At 40.8% G+C, this 14,056-nt stretch overlaps 1 long non-coding RNA gene across 1 annotated transcript in view; it reads left to right on the forward strand.

Moving 5' to 3' along the window:
- Positions 1-7,216: 7,216 nt before the first annotated feature.
- The window catches only part of LOC128845072 (uncharacterized), a 127,343-nt gene continuing 120,503 nt past the window's right edge, over positions 7,217-14,056 (forward strand). The window contains exons 1-2 of the long non-coding RNA XR_008446611.1: positions 7,217-7,635; positions 8,385-8,554. This is a non-coding gene — a long non-coding RNA (uncharacterized LOC128845072). The remainder of the gene's footprint in view (positions 7,636-8,384; positions 8,555-14,056) is intronic.

The raw sequence follows: 14,056 nt of genomic DNA on the forward strand, positions 1-14,056 counted from the left end.
CATCAGAAACTGTTAAGCTATTTCTCAGAACAAGAGTGGGAAAGAATATATTGTTTTGCCCTTGTTAAAAAAATCTTACAACCATTTTGTTGAGACGCTCTAGTGCCTTCATGCTTTGGAGCAAGGACTTGACATTTGGCAAGGGAGTCAGCCAGGTCACAGGGATATGCCTTTTGCCATCCTTGTGAAAATTTACCCAAAACTGACGAACATCTCAGTTTGCACATATTCAGTAAAGACTTGTTAGAATTTGTAAGCTAAATTCATTGAAGATTCTATCTGCACTGAGCATGCTCCCTCATAGCACTTTCTGAAATTGCTCCTTCTGAATGCCAGTGACAGTTGTGATCCTGGATGCAAGACCTAGGGTGACCAGATGTTCCGATTTTATAGGGACAGTCCCGATATTTGGGGCTTTGTCTTATATAGGTACTAATTACCCCCCACCCCATCCTGATTTTTCATACGTGCTATCTGGTCACCCTAGCAAGACCTGAGAGAATGAAGACTCTGTCCTCTGCTCTCAATGCTTCCCTTGCTGATGCCCAGGCACCGTGGAGGAGGAAGCAGCTTGACAACTAGACAGAGAGCTGAGGTATTTGTATAAAGTTCTTAATTAGTCACTGGAGTAGGGTCTGGAACCTGGATCCACTCAGTTATAGTGGTCACTATAGAGTCACTCACTCTGTTTCGGGCCCAATGAATGTTTAAGTAATTATACAAAGTGGAACATCATCAATATGAGAGACTGAGAAAGACCCATCCCAGAACACCCTATAGCCCAGTGTTTAGGGCATTCACCCAGGAGTGGGAGACCTAGTTCAAGATCTGGCTCCAAATGAAGCAGAATGGGGATTTGAACCAGGATTATAGCGGAGGTGGGACCGGCACCTCTTCTTCCTGGGATTTTCTTGAGAAAGGGCTGACCTGTTTTAGGACCCTAATTCTAGGAGAGGGTTCATGACTGTGAATCCCAAGTGAATATGGATACCTCCCTCTGGCCTTGAGTTAGGTGCCTATCTCCCTTCAAGGAGCAGGGCCTAAGCCATCTCTTGGATATTTTGTGCTGCTTAGCTTGATGTGCTGGCTTTTGTGAATCCCATTCTTAGGTGTCCAACATTTGCCATGCATTATATAGGAAACCTAACTCAGGGCTATGAATTCCACTGAGCAGCAGGAGGCCTAAAGTTAGTTGTTGCAACTTTGAGCTGAAATCCTCTTTGTGGATCTAGCCATGAGTCTGTATTCCTTACAATGGTAAACAACCTATTGAAGTCAAGGGAAGTTTGAAAAAAAAAAAAAGGGACCAACCAATGTGATCATCTAGTCTGTCCTCCTGCTTAACACAGGCCATAGGACTTCCCTGAATTAATTCCTAGTTGAACTAGAGCATAACTTTAAGAAAGCTTAGGCTCCCACTGAAATCAATGGGAGTCTTTAAAAAAAATAGATATTTTGCCTGTTTAAAAAGTGCAGAATTTGCCCCAAATGGGCTACATCTGATCAAAATTATCTGTTTTTACACAACATCAGAACGGAAATGAAAGTTTTCCCTAAGCCTTAGTATTCAGTCCCCAGATAGTTGTGCTTTTTCTTGGTCTTCTACCTTTGGTTCTTTTAGTCATTGAATAATGGCTTGATCTTGTTGCTGCTCTATGAGTGGAATTTCCACTGAATTGTATAGAAAAGCTGCAGGATCTCCAGGGTGGAATCCTGGCTCCACTGAAGTAACTGAGAGTTTACCATTGTCTTCTGTGGGCCCAGTTCACATGTGGTTTGTAAATTACCTTCAAATCAATTAAATAGTCCTAACCATTCTGAATGAAATTCACTCCCATGCAGAGAGCCAGCCCAAGACCTGTGAACCACTTACATCCCTCTTCAGCTCTATTTTGAAGTTTCAACTAGGATGTAAGTTGTGCATTGGCTTTGTTTTGGTCCTCCGCAAAGGAGTGAATTTAATCTCTGAGACCTATTGTGAAGGACATGGGAACTGCCTGTGGTATTTCATGAATATTATATGTCCATCTGCTTGTTTGATTGTTACTGTGTTGTTGTTTGCTATTGGATTACCAACATTTAATTCGAACTGAGGTTAGTGGCATGTGTGGAGGAAAGGGAATCATAGCTTCAGATTGCCCCATTTCCTGATACTTACAGAACAGTGCAAGTATCATTTGCTTTAGAAGTTTTCTTCAGACCATGATGAGTTCAATAGTTTGGCTTGACACAGAGGAGGGATCCTAGTTTGTATTCACAGGGAGAGCTAAGTGGGGAAAAACTAAACAAAGAACTTTTGGGTTGATAGTCCTGGAAGAACAGGTGAGAATGAAACAAAGACTACTGGGGGACAGTCTGAATCTCAGTCCCCTGAGGTTGGAGTGTCCAGGATAAACTACCTAAGCCTATAGGTAAGATAACTATCCATGTAGGCCTTTTACTGTGTTATAGCCCCTTTCCTTTTGCGATGTTTTGTTCCTACAATTGAAATTAAACAATACTTTGTTTTTTAAAAGGCTTTTTGGGTCATTGTGTTCACCACTGGTCACAGCTCTTGAAGGGAAGACTTGCTAGGGCCAAGCTCAGTTCGACCTGCTGAACAATAAACAGTTTGTAAACAGGGTGCTGTAGCCCTGATCTAAGAGTGGGATAATTATGGGACTCCACCAGGAAAGAGGGGAAGGTGGGAAGCATGTCACCTAAAGAGTTGTACTCTGAGAGATCCAGAAATGGGTCAGAGGTACAGTTAACCCTGAACTGTGACACCTTCTTTGAAATATTGATGGCATTGTCTGCCGTGCTAAAGAACATGCTTCCATTTATCTATCAATCCATGTATGAAATTACAATGAACTAAAGATTGTTTCAAAACACACCATAGTTTCCCTTATAGCTTTACAGGGTACGCTATGGAGAAGATGTGACGTCTAGCTACTATAATGCTGGTATCTTTAGACTAGGATAGATAGAAGGACATCATGATTATGTATTATTATTTGTTTTTCACGTTTTGAATGGTTTCAGTGTAATTGACCCAGGTTTGCTGAAAAGGTCTGTGTACCTTCCATACTGACTTTAGAGTTAGTAACAAAACCTGAAACCACACAAGTTTCATGTGGTTTTGAGTTTTATTCTGAACATTTCACCTACCTCAAGAAATAGGCTCAAGATGAGGTTTTCAGTCTGAGTGTGTGTGAGAAGTTCACTTTCAAAATGATCAGGATTGGTTGGTGATATTTTCAAACTAAGGGCAAACAAAATTCAATCCTGTACAGAGGACCCGGGTGAAGCCTCTGCTCAAGCGTCAATTCAGACCTCAGAATAGGAATTAAATGGGATTTAAGTGGTGCATAGGCCTTGTGTTGACCCTGTGAACACAAGTCAATTTCACCTCATATGTATGTATTGACATGGCTACTGACTGGATGCTGACTACTTTAATGTAATGAGCTGTCATAAAGGAGGGAAAGTATACTGTATGGAGATCAAGTTTAAATACTAGAGTTAATGCAATTAAACAATTGATAAATAAATAATTCAATGGTCAGGCAATTCCAAAAGTCATGGTGCTCCCAATAGTGTTGCCAAATCTGATTCTCGTGATATCTAGTGTTTTTCTTAAAGCCCCAGCTCCTAGAGTCCAGTAATTATGCAAGAAGCTCAGATTTCATTTTTTTAAGTACCTTTCTAGCCCTCATGGTTGTGAAGAAAAGTCAGAAAATCGGAACCCTAAAGTCTCAAAAACTGCAAGGAAAATAAAAGGAACCCCAAACATATATTTTTTAAAAATCTCATGATGTGGAGGGGCCCTGACTCATGAGTTTTGATGCTTGTGGTTGGCAATCTTGTTGTACATTGTGTATATAAACAGTGGTACATTAAAGTTTACCTTTAACAAGGAAAGCAGGAGTAGAAAATACTACAAACAGTATGCACAACAGGGCCAGGTTAATGTTTCACTAGAAATGTTAACTTTGTGAATTTTGCTTTAAGCTCACCCTTAATCTTATATTAATACTAGTATTTGCGCTTAATTTCCCTGGTCCTTGCAAAGAAAAAAGACAAGGAAATGAGCTGCTAAAGGCAATGTTAATAGGCACATTCTAAACTGAGGTTCCATTAAACTGTGGAGGCTTTTACTGATGTCTTGTTTAACAAATATGACAAATGACTTGTTTAACAAATGTGTCCTCTGTTGGGGCATCCACAGCACATACTTCCTTAACTGACAGTTAGTCACCCGCCCCCCACTCTGCCCCCTTAACTCCATGTAAAAGGGCCAGAGAGATGGGGTCAAGGGGCGAGGATGGGGCCCGGGCCCAAAGGCCCTGCTTCCTGCCGAGGAGGCTTCCCCCTGTGCAGGCTTTGCAGAGACATTCATAGGAAGCATGTTGAGGACAGGGCCACTTCTCATAGTTCTGTGGAGATTCTGATCCATACTGAGGCCCATAGGTAGCTCCAGGAAGGTGCTGTAACTTGGGACCCCAATGCTTTGGAGATCTTCCAGGAGGCTCTCCAGCCCCTCGAGAAGCCCATGTTGATTAGATTAGAAGGTTGAAAAGGTGTCTGAAAGCCATGTTAGTTCCACTCCCCCTGGGCTTTGAGTTCTGTTTGGGCACTGAGTTAAATGGTGTGAAAGGACCATTCTGCAATTGGGGCTATGCTCTGTCTTTTTCCAGTCACACCCCAAACAGGCGTCCTATATCTAGGGTGGCAACCGGGGTGTGAGGTTGGGTTCACAGTGATGGCTATACCCACTCTTTGCAATCCAGAGATTCCCCTTTAACTAATGGAATCCCCTGGTAGCTGGTTATGCTGGCTTTCTGTCCACTGATCTGGTCCATGCCAAGGATCTAGCCCATATTGTTTTGTCTGTGTTTTTCTAACCCACCAGCCCTCACCCTGAAGATCCTGGCCTCCTGAAAGAACCACCAGCCAACTGGCGAAATTTACCCAGGAGCTAGTTGAATGCATGATCATTTCAAGGACCATCTTCCATCAGATTGGTCATATGTTGCCACCCTGTCATTTGTCTCTCCACCTTAGGGAATCTCCATCCCCACACCTTCCCCAGGAATTAGGGAATGCAGGTTCCCAAGAAAATCAGAAATCTCACTTCGGCCTCCCTTGTTTTTCTGCATCTGCTTCACGGTTGCTCCTAGAGCTGGTGTGCTGCTGCAGGAAAGGCACAAAGAGGAACAGCAAGCTTTCTCTAAGATGCCATCACTCCGACTGGATGCACCTCCCTCACTCTCCAGCAAAAATTATCCCTCCCCACCGCTCTTGTCCACTCCCATGTCACACAGTACATCTTGTCTTCTTGCTTTGAATATCTGATCGAACTCCCCCAGGTCTGAAAGCAATGAAGATCCACCCATAGCATCTCTACACCACTTTCAGGATCAGCGAGAGGGGAGTATAACTAACCAGGGACAACCATGTGCCCTACCTCCTCCAGAACAGGGGGGCAGGGGCAGGGTCTGCCTCCTCACTAGCACAGAAGAAGATAAAGATCCTCTTGTAGTCCTAAATTCCCCAGCTCTGGGAGCAGGAATGAAAATCGTCCTTGTGGAATCCCTCCTGTCATGGTGAGTGTGAGTAGAGATGGGGATTGTATGTGCTAGCAAGAGAAAGAGGAGGGGGAAATGGTTTGTGAGAGTAGGAGAAAGACATAGATACATGTGGGTATACAAGAGAAGAGTGTTTTATGTGAGAGATTGATAGGAATAGAACTGAGTGTTTGTGAGAGAGCCTGACTTGTGGTGTTTGGCCACGTTATGCCTGGTCTGCCAGCCTAAAGAGGTTGGAAAGCAATCCTAAGAATCCTTTGGCGGATTCCTCCCAGCAGCCGGTTCTGTGCCATTCCACTGAAGCTGCTGGGGATGTGCTGGAGAAAGGAAGTGTGGATGGGGTGTTCCTATGCCTCGCTTGTTTCTGCTTGTCAGATAGAAGGTGTTGACAGCTGGGCTCAAGTTGAGGCAACTCCTGAGGCCTGGTCTAGAAAATTAGGTTGGTCATGGGTATGAAAAATCCACCCCAGAGTGGTGTTGTTGAACTGACCTAAGTTCCCGGGTGGACGGCACTAGTTTGATGTAAGAATTCTTCTGTTGACCTAGTTACCACCTCTTGGGGAGTGTCTTACATACTCTGATAGGAGAACCCTTCCCATTGGCATAGGTAGTGTGTATGCTGAAGCGCTACAGCAGTGCAGCGGCAGTGGCATAACTTCATAAAAGGGAAATGTGAAGATGGCATAAAGCCTTGAGTGTCTCACTTCATCCATTTGCTGAGTGGAGTATGGGCACAGGCATGAATTTGGCTGGAGAGAGGAGAATTAGAATTCTTAGTACTTTTATAGCACTTTACATCTTCAAAACACTATACAAACGTTGACTAATTAATCCTCACACGGCTTCTTTCGGTAGGTGTCACCATCCCCATTTAATAGATGGGGAAACTGAGACAAAGGTGAAGGGACTTGCCCAAGGCCATATACTGAGTCAGTGGCAGAGCTAGGTTCAGAACTGAGGACCGTCTGCCTTCCCACCCTGTGCTTATTCTTCCAGAACTGGGCATGTGTGTGTGTGAGAGAGACCTCTTGGGCTGAGGACTGAGAGAAGGGTGTGTGCCTGTCTGTGTGTGTTTGGCGCTAAGACCAGAGGAAGAAAGGCTGAGAAATCACAGCTGACAGGCAGGAGCCTGGGGATGCCAAGCCCCAGCTGGTCAGCACCAGGGAGTGGGGTGGAAGAAGCAGAGCATTTTTATTTTTAAAAATATTGTTTCATTCTTTCCCCCAAACCCAGGCTGGGCACTGCCAGGGGGCCCCCTTAGTTCCTTTGCCCACTGAACCTTTCCCCTTCAATCTTCTCCCTCTCTAACACTTCGGTCACCCTGCCACAGCTTGTCATGCCGCCCACCAACTCTGTTGATCAGAGGGTATTGCTGAGGGGCAGCTGCAGACACTGGAGACACTGCCGCTGCTCAGGGGAGGGGGAGGGGAGCTCGGGAGTCGCTGCTGCTGCCGCTGGGGGATGGGGTGGGACATGGAGACAGTGCTGCTGAGGGGGAGACGGCTCTAGGAACATTGCTGCGGCGGGAGGCAGGGGCTAGGGATGGAAGTGGGGATCCCAACTCATTTAGTTCCCGCTTCCCCCGCTGCCACAGAGGAAAGAGAGTGAGAGCGCTCGGGCTGCTTTGCCATGACCTCCCGGCCACCTCCAGCCCGTGTTTGCGTGTTCCCCTGCAAGCGGCAGCAGCCCCTGCCATGTAACATGACCTGTGCAGCCACGGCCCTGTGCAGCGCAGCCATTGAGCTCGCCCTGCACATGAATCTCTTGCGTGTCTCCCCCTCGCCCCTTTGAAAACTGATCTTTGGCTCTTAGTGTGAAAGTGATTTGAATTTGGCTCGGCGGCGCTCTGCGCAGGCGTCCAGCTGCTGGCATGCTGGCTCCTTGCAAAGCAGCTGTTTTGGGTTTGAAATTCCAACATGGCAGAGGCTGCAGTCAGTCTTCCCTTCAAAAACTTGGAATGATTTCAAATCATAGGCACCTTCACTTAACCCGAGCCCCTATTCATCAGCAAACACAGCGGATCGATGCTACTCTAACCTATCGCGTTCTCGTACCAAACCTGCAGGTAAGACGATCCTTTGCATTTTTCCAGCGATCATTTTTTTTTTAATTAATCTTAAAGCTATCCAACACAGACATATATATATTTTTAAAATCGCCTGCTTGTGCCTTAAATATTTAATCTAATTTGCAATCGTTTAATATAGTAAATATTTCCAGCCTGCTTTCCTAATTGTAGTCTGGAAAGTACAGATATACAATTGCAGTGCATGTTTTTTTTTTTTTTTTCCTTCTTGATCATTGCCAACAATAGTAGGGAGATTAAGAGTTCGCGATTGCAAGATCCTTCCCAACCTCCTTCCTTTAATTGATTTATTTTTAAGTTGTATTAAACATAATAAAGTGCAGGTAATGTGGGACTACGCTTTCTCAGGGAACTTACTTCTAAGTAAATAAGTGCAAATAAGAATCTCGTAGAACAAAAGTTGGGGTTAAATCTTAGCTGGGGGGACATGACTATGTCAGAGGAGCTGTTGCAGTAAAATGTAAGCACATCATCTTGGAGGGGGTACAGCGTGGTGGGCGTATTGTTGGCTTGGAACGGAGAGAAAGATGTATAATTTAATGGTATATACAATCCACTGATCCTATTACTATCCTCCCTGGAGCTCTTGTTAGTTTCAATGGGAGTGAGTGAAATTGACATGGACTTGCATTCCTGGTCATGTGCTTTTTTTCCCTTTCTTTCTTCTCTTGTGATCTGAGATCCCCTTTTTGTTGATGTTGCTTTCCCACTTAATTATATGCATGTAGGTTAAATGAATACCTGACGAAAGGGCCCACGTTTCAAGGCAGTGACATTTGATAGCTGAGAGGAAAAGTGGCTTTAATGAAAAGCAACCTTTGGAATTCCTGCTTGTGAAAAATCCAATTCAGCTTTTTGTGCTGCCAGCAAGAAATGATCAGTAGCACCAGTGTTTATGGTATGTCCGTTTTGGGATCTACTTCCTTTGCATCTAAATAGCAAAGACAAATTTAAATAGCATGATAAAGCACTGAGGAATTTGCATGTGAATATGACTAGTAATAAACCTAATGTTTAATGGTAAATTTTCAACTGTGTAAATAAGCATTTTTTCTTGCTATCATTTCTTCTTTGATTTTAGAATTAGTTTGTCCATTGTATTGATCTCAGTTGTAAACCTAAAGTTGCATGGTACTAGCAGTGCACTATAAACACCACCGAACTCAAATAGTATGTAAATTAGTAAAATTCAGTGACTGGAGAAGGAAAAACACTTAGTAACAAATCCACACACACACCTATATGTCTCTCTGTATATACACATACACACGGCTAAAATACAGTATTTTTCTATTTCAAACTAATGATATTATTGACTGTTTCTCTGAACTCCAGCTGATCTCTCCCCACTTTAGGCGTAATCAGTTCCCGCAGGTTTTAGCTGATGATGGGGGAGGAAATGGTTTGCATGTAAACAAAACAAAAATACAGTTGTGATCGATTGTTTATTGTCGTTGATGAGCAGGATATTTTATGCTAGTGTACATGTGTCTGGCTGTCATTGCTTTATTGTTAACGTCTAATAGAATGAAATAATCAGATGCTCAAATTGACTTAATTTTTTAAACCTCTCACTCTCAACCCCCCAGCAGTCCCATCTGCCCCCCCCTCCACCCCCCCCAAAAAAAGTCAGATAAAATGGAGCATGGGGGATTTCAATAGACCTTGTTGCGGTGCAGTATGTACACTTCCAGATATGCAATTAAGACTAGAGAACTAGCAACAGAAACAGCTATTAATCTATTTTGTACAAGCAAAGGGTCGTGGTGGGGAGATATGCTGACTTTTAATAGCATGTGATAGTAACAAATAAGGATAGAGAGAACACTGGGGAAAGAGGGAATCTGGAGTGTGTGGTGGTTGATCTCTCGTAATAACGCATCTGAATGCAAGAAAGGGATTGAGAGAGCAGTTGCACAATGTACACTCCTATTTTGGCGCTGTAGGTGACTCTGTGTATGTGTGTGTGTGTATATATATATGTGTATATATACATATATATGCTGGACTGCTATACAATGGGGATGATCTAATTGAATTTTGCATTTGGAACTTGTTGACTTTAAAGCAATCAATAAGGCAACTGTTTATTTCAGATGCACATAATTTGCCCTGAGAAATGTTTTGAGGAGCGAGAGGGGGACAAAGCTTTTTTTTTTTTTTTCTCCTTCTCCTAGAGCTGTTGGAGCGAATGTGATTGCCAGATGGGAAATTTCCCTCTGTGATGTTAAAGCTGTAATATATATTCAGAGCAGATTGGACTGCTGCTTGTGATGAGGAGGATATTACATTTATAAATTTTAAATCGGGAATCGGACTGTATGCTCATAGCTGAAATTGGATGGTGTGGACAGGTGGATGTTTCAATGTGATTCCCGGATGATAGTAGTAGTAGTAGTAGTAGTAGTAATAATAATAATAATAATAATAAGAGAAATATGCAATAAACATAGTAGTGCTAGGCAGTTATGTATATTCTAAGGCGTTTAGGTAAATATTTTAAGATGTGCTTTGTTCCCTAGAAAATCTTAGCTAGTTTGTGTGTTGTTTGTTTTTAAAGCCCACTCTTAAATGAAATATTATCAGTTACATGTCTGAAGAAAAGTTTTGATACAATTATTGTTGCCAGCAGATGCACCTCCTTTCTAGTTTTTGTTTTGCCCAATTATGTGGCCTGACACAGCCACAAACCTGAAAGGCTGGAAAGTGGGAACTAGTCACACTCGAGCAGCTCTGCTGTTGCAAATTAAAAGTGTTTTGTGGTCAGGAAATGAAAACTACAATGTCTCTTTTGAACAAGTCGTTTATCAAGAGAAACATCTATCAAGCAGTGACTTGTCACATTGATCCTCTAAAAGTTAGATTGGAGGTGGAAACTGCTTTGATGTTGTTGGTTTTTTTTTTAATTCTAAATTTATAAAACTGAAAGAGCTAAAGAAACTAGGACGAATATAAATTTAAAAATCACTTCTCTCTGGGTATGACAAAACCAAAATTTTGTAACTACTGTACTGTGGTACAGAACCGAGGAAAATAAGGAGGTATCAGATATTCGTCATATTTTTTTCCATAATAAAACTTTAACTTTGAATGTGTGGCACGTGCATTTATGTTCATACTTATAAAAACTTGTCTGTATGTTCATACATTTTATCAGGCATGCTTTCTTGCTCAGTAGTGCATCTGTTGCTTTCAAACTGAAAGACCTTTTCCTTCTTGCTATTGTGGTGCTGTTTACAAAGTTTTGATGGAAAAAAAACAAATCCCAGTTTTCTGCCTTCATTTCAATTTTGTGTTTCTCATGCTGTATTTGTCATCCTCCGCACATCTCCCATAATGTAAAGTTTCTCCTACTGCCAAACTGTTTTATGGCAAGTAAAGTGGCATTTGGATGGCATAGCTTGCAACATATTAGGAGTCTTCTTAAATTTATCTTCCCCCTTTTCACCTTCTTTCTACTAACATATTTTGTTATGTGAGCCACATTTTCATTCCAGCTGAAGTACTGTATTTTTATTTAAAACTGCAATAACTATACATTCAAAGTACGTATGCAGTTTATTTTCAATGATTGAATGAACTGTACATCAACTAACTTGTTTTCAACTTTTTTCTTTACTTCATTGTGCATGAAGTTATACAGATTATCAAGGAAGTTCCTACATAGGTATTTTAAAAATATCCTTATTTTTGGGTAAAGTAAATAGGGCACTTTGACCTTTTCTCTCTCTTGCCTTTTCTCTCTCCTCCCCCTCCCGCCTCCAATAAGTGAGACTAATGCTGCTTATGGCTGCTTGATATTCCATATAGCTCCATTTGCAAATAGGCAGCAAACAGAAGCGTGGTGGGAGTTTTGGTGAGTGTTATACTTGCTAATTAATCATGTTTGATATGATGGAATAATAGCATGGTAATAAAGCCTCATTGTTGTTTGATGTTTGTAACAGGATGTGACTCCTACACAAACCTGGTGTTTCCCCCCCTCTTTCTCCCCCAACAAGATACGTACAGTACAGGATCCAGTTGTTTATATTATCCATTGGAACATCTGTGAAATACAGGAATATCTGCTGTCCGAATTGTAGTAGCATAGAAAGATTTTTTTAATTAATATTTTGCTCACTCAATTGTCAGCGAAAAAGACAATCTTTAATCACTAGCTGTTGATTTTTAAAGACTTTTACTTTTGAGCTGAGTCAAAAGTGTGTTCTCTCTATTTTTTCTTAATGTACATCTAAAGGTAGCATTTTTTTATACCAATCAGTAAAAAATGGAACTTCACAAACTCTTTTGCAACTACTTGCTCATGTTACAAACACAGTGTAAAAAAATTAATGAAGAAAATATTCCTGCATCGATTATACATTTGTACCCCACAACATTTTAAGATTTGTACTGTAATAACAATGAGATCGTTGTCTGTGGTTTTTATGTGGGTTTCATTAGCAGTTGCATACAGCTGCAATCCTCTTCTGATGTTGTTCATCTTTTAATTATTAACAGTACAATTATTGAATTTTTCATCATGTGTAGTTTCAGGTAGCAAAGCTTGAACTTCAAAACCTCACTTTCCAACTTAGACTATTTTATGGTGCATGAAAATAGTTAAAGATCAGTTTTTGACTATATGCCCTACATGTGCTTTTAAAAGGGAGTCTCTAGATGAAAATCATTCTGAATGCTTACTGTCAATAAGTTAAACACATGTATGCATACAAGAAGTGCCAGATGTAATGACTGATCTTCTGCAGTCTTAATCATCAATTAATCAGCTAATCTGCTTGTTAGGAATGGTTTTGGTGGTACAAAATCAGCATGAGAGCTGTGTGTGTGAAACACTTGTATGTTGTTTTTAACATGCTGGTCTAATGTAGCAGTCTCAGATCTAATAATAGAAATATATTTGGCTTTTTGCCCTCAATCAATATATCCCTTAAGAGAACAAACTTCACATAATACTTTTATAAAGTGCCAGATTTATTACCATGGAGTTGATAAATTAAATTACTGGAATTTTACATTGATTTATTGATTTTTTTTTTTTGTGATTGGAGAAAATTGTTCTGCAAATATTTATGAGATATTGAGGTATACAGCTGATCGAGAATACTTGATTAGTCACTGATAAGTAAAAGGCATAAAGACAACACTAGAAGAATCTGAAATATATTAACTCAGAGTCCTTTTTATTATTGAGAAAGTATATGAGAAACAAAATAATAGTCTAATTTTCACAGTCATAACTTTGAACTGAAAATGTGGCTATTGGGCCAGATTCTTGGTTTGTATAGATTGGCATCAAAGGACCCGAGGATCTGGCCCACTGTTTTTTAAATAAAAATACCAATTTTGACCTATTGAAAGCTCCTTTTGAAATGTTATATTAAAATATATGGAATTTTAGATAAGCATCTGATCCAAAATGTATAATTATAAAGGTAACTTTAAGAACTGTAAATTCAGGATTGCATATCCCTGATATTGTTTCAGCGTATTAAACTCTTGCTGCTAGAGATAGTATCCTTTAAGTGAAACATTATCTTCCTTATAAGATCACTTTGGGGAATTTAGGATGGGAATAAGCTTGGAATTTTCTCTAAGTAAAAAATAAAAAGTCCCAATAAATAGAGCTAGGTGAAGGAATGTCTTTCAACTTGAAAATCATTACTGGAGTATTTGATTCCATTTCAACATGGCATCTGACCTTTTACCCTATTTTAAGGTTGTGAGAGTGAGAAATATAAGCACAAAAATATCTGTTGCTTCCAAATTCTTGCAAGCATTCATTTTTGCACGTTCGCTCTCTAAATCGCAAAACATCACAAATATCGTCCTCACTTTAATCTGTATCCTTAAAGATAGTGGCTAAAACAGAAGAACAGAAGAAAAAAAATCCAGCTGCAATATGCTATATTCCTAAATTCTACAAATACAAAGTCTGATCCTTCAAGGTGCCCTAAACCAGCTGAGAGGCCACAGGAGGTTTAGGTCTCTCAGCCTCTTAAAAGAGGTGCTCAGCACCTTGCACAATCGGCACATTAAAGAGAGTGTGTATACTGTGTTTCCTAGAGGGAGATCTATATTTGCAGTAACCTACAAACTAGTATGGTGCCTTAACTCTATGATCTGTAAATACTTGTTGATGTTAGTAAGACCAACTTTTTGACAATTGAGGATAATAGTGAAAGGAGATCTAGATGTCTGATTTGGGATAGCACAGACTCCAGAAATTGGGAGGGAAATTAGATTTAAAATGTTCAGTTTTAGGATATGAGGAGTATCAGAAAGTAATACTCTAACCGGAAGAAAGCACTCTGGATTAACATTACTCGCAGTTGGGCTACAGTGATGAGAATTTGAATTTTTCTGTTTTTTGTACAGAATTATGTTGCTCTGATGT

The sequence above is a fragment of the Malaclemys terrapin genome, chromosome 11 (assembly GCF_027887155.1).
Source record: "Malaclemys terrapin pileata isolate rMalTer1 chromosome 11, rMalTer1.hap1, whole genome shotgun sequence".
Lineage (NCBI taxonomy): Eukaryota > Metazoa > Chordata > Testudines > Emydidae > Malaclemys > Malaclemys terrapin.